The 5,000-nt window shown below is 49.3% G+C and overlaps 1 pseudogene across 1 annotated transcript in view; it reads right to left on the reverse strand.

Moving 5' to 3' along the window:
* Positions 1-5,000, reverse strand: part of LOC311143864 (syntaxin-binding protein 5-like) — a 293,895-nt pseudogene that overhangs the window by 87,161 nt on the left and 201,734 nt on the right. The window lies entirely within an intron of this gene.

Consider the following 5,000-nt stretch of genomic DNA (forward strand, 5'->3'; position numbering starts at 1 on the left):
CTGGTGTTGGCAGCCAGTGTATCTCTAAGCCTTTGGAATGGGGTTTGTTTTTATTCCCAGAGAGCGAGTGATATATACAGTGGCTTGCGAAAGTATTCACCCCCCTTGGCATTTTTCCTATTTTGTTGCCTTACAAACTGGAATTAAAATTGATTTTTGGGGGGGGTTTGTATCATTTGATTTACACAACATGCCTCCCACTTTGAAGATGCAACATATTTTTTATTGTGAAATGAAATAAGACAAAGCAACTGAAAACCTGAGCGTGCATAACTATTCACCCCCCCCCAGTCAATATTTTCTCAATACATTGTAGAGCCACCTTTGCAGCAATTACAGCTGCAAGTCTCTTGGGGTATGTCTCTATAACCTTGGCACATCTAACCACTGCCCATTCTTCAAGGCAAAACTGTTCCAGCTCCTTCAAGTTGGATGGGTTCCGCTGGTGTACAGCAATCTTTAAGTCATACCACAGATTCTCAATTGGATTGAGGTCTGGGCTTTGACTAGGCCATTCCAAGACATTTAAATGTTTCCCCTTAAACCACTCGAGTGTTGCTTTAGCAGTATGCTTAGGGTCATTGTCCTGCTGGAAGGTGAACCTCCGTCCCAGTCTCAAATCTCTGGAAGACTGAAACAGGATTCCCTCAAGAATTTCCCTGTATTTAGAGCCATCCATCATTCCTTAAATACTGACCAGTTTCCCAGCCCCTGCCGATGAAAAACCTCCCCACAGCATGATGCTGCCACCACCATGCTTCACTGTAAGGATGGTGTTCTTGCGTTTTCCTTCAAGGCAATAAAGCTCAATTTTAGTCTCATCTGACCAGATTACCTTCTTCCATATTTTTGTGGAGTCTCCCACATGCCTTTTGGCGAACACCAAACATGTTTGCTTATTTGTTTCTTCAAGCAAAGGCTTTTTTCTGGCCACTCTTCCATAAAGCCCAGCTTTGTGGAGTGTACAGTTTAAAGTGGTCCAAAGGACAGATACTCCAATCTCCGCTGTGGAGCTTTGCAGCTCCTTCAGGGTTATCTTTGATCTCTTTGTTGCCTCTCTGATTAATGCCCTCCTTGCCTGGTCCGTGAGATTTGGTGGGTGGCCCTCTCTTGGCAGGGTTGTTGTGGTGCAATATTCTTTCGATCTTTTAATAATGGATTTAATGGTGCTTTGTGGGATGTTCAAAGTTTCTGATCTGTACTTCTCCACAACTTTGTCCATGCCCTGTTTGGAGAGCTCCTTGGTCTTCATGGTGCCGCTTGCTTGGTGGTGCCCCTTGCTTAGTGGTGTTGCAAACTCTGGGGCCTTTCAGAACAGGTGTATATATACTGAGATCATGTGACACTTAGATTGCACACATGTGGACTTTATTTAAATAATTATGTGACTTCTGAAGGTAATTATAAGAAATCCCGCTATGCCCTCCGCCGAACAATCAAACAGGCAAAGAGTCAATACAGGACGAAGATTTAATCATACACTGGCTCTGACGCTCATCGGATGTGGCAGGGCTTGAAAACTATTACAGACTACAAAGGGAAGCACAGCCGCGAGCTGCCCAGTGACACAAGCCTACCAGAGAAGCTAAACCAGTTCAATGCTCGGTTCGAGGCAAGCAACACTGAAGCATGCATGAGAGTACCAGCTGTTCCGGATGACTATGTGATCACGGTCTCCGTAGCCGATGTGGGTAAGACTTTTAAGCAGGTCAACATTCACAAGGCCGCAGGACCAGACGGATTACCAGGACATATACACCGAGCATGTGCTGACCAACAGGCAAGTGTCTTTACTGACATTTTCAACATGTCCCTGACTGAGTCTGTAATACCAACATGTTTCAAGCAGACCACCATAGTCCCTGTGCCCAAGAACACTAAGATAACCTGCCTAAATGACTACCAACCAGTAGCACTGACGTCTGTAGCCATGAAGTGCTTTGAAAGGCTGGTCATGGCTCACATCAACACCATTATCCTGGAAACCCTAGACCCACTCCAATTTGCTTACCGCCTCAACAGATCCACAGATGATGCAATCTCTATTGCACTCCACACTGCCCTTTCCCACCTGGACAAGAGGAACACCTATGTGAGAATGCTATTCACTGACTACAGCTCAGCGTTCAACACCATAGTGCCCTCAAAGCTCATCATTAAGCTAAGGATCCTGGGACTAAACACCTACCTCTGCAACTGGATGCTGGACTTCCTGACGGGCCGCCCCCAGGTGGTAAGGGTAGGTAACAACACATCTGCCACGCTGATCCTCAACACGGGGGCCCCTCAGGGGTACGTGCTCAGTCCCCTCCTGTACTCCCTGTTCACACAAGTTTGCAGACGAAACAACAGTGGAAGGCCTGATCACCGACAACGATGAGACAGCCTATAGGGATGAGGTCAAAGACCTGGCCGTGTGGTGCCAGGATAACAACCTCTCCCTCAACGTGTCCAAGACAAAGGAGATGATTGTGGACTACAGGAAAAAAAGAGGACTGAGCACGCCCCCATTCTCATCGACGGGGCTGTAGTGGAACAGGTTGAGAGCTTCAAGTTCCTTGGTGTCCACATCACCAACGAACTATCAGGGTCCAAACACACCAAGACAGTCGTGAAGAGGGCACAACAAAGCCTAAAAAAATAAATGCATTGCTGGTAAAGGGCTGTAAGTAAGCATTTCACGCTAATGTCTACACTTGTAGTATTCGGCGCATGTGGCAAATAGCGTTTGATTTGATTTGATTTAATTGTTTGCACCCTATCTTATTTAGGGGCTTCATAGCAAAGGGGGTGAATACATATGCATGCACCACTTTTCCGTTATGTATTTCTTAGAATTTTTTGAAATAAGTTATTTTTTTCATTTCACTTCACCAATTTGGACTATTTTGTGGATGTCCATTACATGAAATCCAAATAAAAATCTATTTAAATTACAGGTTGTAATGCAACAAAATAGGAAATACGCCAAGGGGGATGAATACTTTTCCAAGGCACTGTAAACCTAAAAAAGAAAGAGGGAGGGAGGGAGGGTGATGGGAGTGTTGAGCGGGGTGTGATGTTGGGAACTCTGCTATTTATCCACCCGTTCCTCTCAACTCCTGGCTCGCCTCAGACCATCAAACAAAGAGCCTTCCTTAATGAATCATTTCAGAGTGAGAGCTCCTTTTATCCTACCTGCTTCAAGCTTTTGTCTGGGCTGCCATGGAGATACCTCTCCCTTGTCGTGTTCTAAACTGTCTTTGATGAAGAGTCCTAGGGACGTGGAGGCACCAGAGACTCCTAGTGACGTGGAGGCGCCAGAGACTCCTAGTGACGTGGAGGCGCCAGAGACTCCTAGTGACATGGAGGCACCAGAGACTCCTAGTGACATGGAGGCACCAGAGAGTCCTAGGGACGTGGAGGCACCAGAGAGTCCTAGTGACGTGGAGGCACCAGAGAGTCCTAGTGACGTGGAGGCACCAGAGAGTCCTAGTGACGTGGAGGCACCAGAGAGTCCTAGTGACGTGGAGGCACCAGAGAGTCCTAGTGACGTGGAGGCACCAGAGACTTCTAGTGACGTGGAGGCACCAGAGACTCCTAGTGACGTGGAGGCACCAGAGACTCCTAGTGACGTGGAGGCACCAGAGAGTCCTAGTGACATGGAGGCACCAGAGAGTCCTAGGGACGTGGAGGCACCAGAGACTCCTAGTGACGTGGAGGCACCAGAGACTCCTAGTGACGTGGAGGCGCCAGAGACTCCTAGTGACGTGGAGGCGCCAGAGACTCCTAGTGACATGGAGGCACCAGAGACTCCTAGTGACGTGGAGGCACCAGAGAGTCCTAGGGACGTGGAGGCACCAGAGAGTCCTAGTGACGTGGAGGCACCAGAGAGTCCTAGTGACGTGGAGGCACCAGAGAGTCCTAGTGACGTGGAGGCACCAGAGACTTCTAGTGACATGGAGGCACCAGAGACTCCTAGTGACTTAGAGGCACCAGAGACTCCTAGTGACGTGGAGGCACCAGAGAGTCCTAGTGACATGGAGGCACCAGAGAGTCCTAGGGACGTGGAGGCACCAGAGACTCCTAGTGACGTGGAGGCACCAGAGACTCCTAGTTACGTGGAGGCGCCAGAGACTCCTAGTGACGTGGAGGCGCCAGAGACTCCTAGTGACATGGAGGCACCAGAGACTCCTAGTGACGTGGAGGCACCAGAGAGTCCTAGGGACGTGGAGGCACCAGAGAGTCCTAGTGACGTGGAGGCACCAGAGAGTCCTAGTGACGTGGAGGCACCAGAGAGTCCTAGTGACGTGGAGGCACCAGAGACTTCTAGTGACGTGGAGGCACCAGAGAGTCCTAGTGACATGGAGGCACCAGAGAGTCCTAGGGACGTGGAGGCACCAGAGACTCCTAGTGACATGGAGGCACCAGAGAGTCCTAGTGACATGGAGGCACCAGAGTGTCCTAGTGACGTGGAGGCACCAGAGAGTCCTAGGGACGTGGAGGCACCAGAGAGTCCTAGTGACGTGGAGGCACCAGAGAGTCCTAGTGACATGGAGGCACCAGAGACTCCTAGTGACGTGGAGGCACCAGAGACTCCTAGTGACGTGGAGGCACCAGAGAGTCCTAGTGACATGGAGGCACCAGAGAGTCCTAGGGACGTGGAGGCACCAGAGACTCCTAGTGACATGGAGGCACCAGAGAGTCCTAGTGACATGGAGGCACCAGAGTGTCCTAGTGACGTGGAGGCACCAGAGAGTCCTAGTGACGTGGAGGCACCAGAGAGTCCTAGTGACGTGGAGCACCAGTGAATGGTGCAGGTTTTAAATTATCACTGAAGAGGGGGTAGGGAACATATTTAGTAGGTTAAACATCATGCAAAATGTCAAGATTTATTCAGTTAGGGCCTTTACACTGTTCCTGACTGTCTGACCTAACGTAAACATACTTTTAAAGGACCCTTAATGAACCAAAGAAAGGCAAACATGGAAAAGAGGCTCACACAGTCTTTGTAACCATCA

This window comes from Coregonus lavaretus (genome assembly GCF_964263955.1).
Source record: "Coregonus lavaretus genome assembly, chromosome: 16".
Taxonomy (NCBI): Eukaryota; Metazoa; Chordata; class Actinopteri; order Salmoniformes; family Salmonidae; genus Coregonus; species Coregonus lavaretus.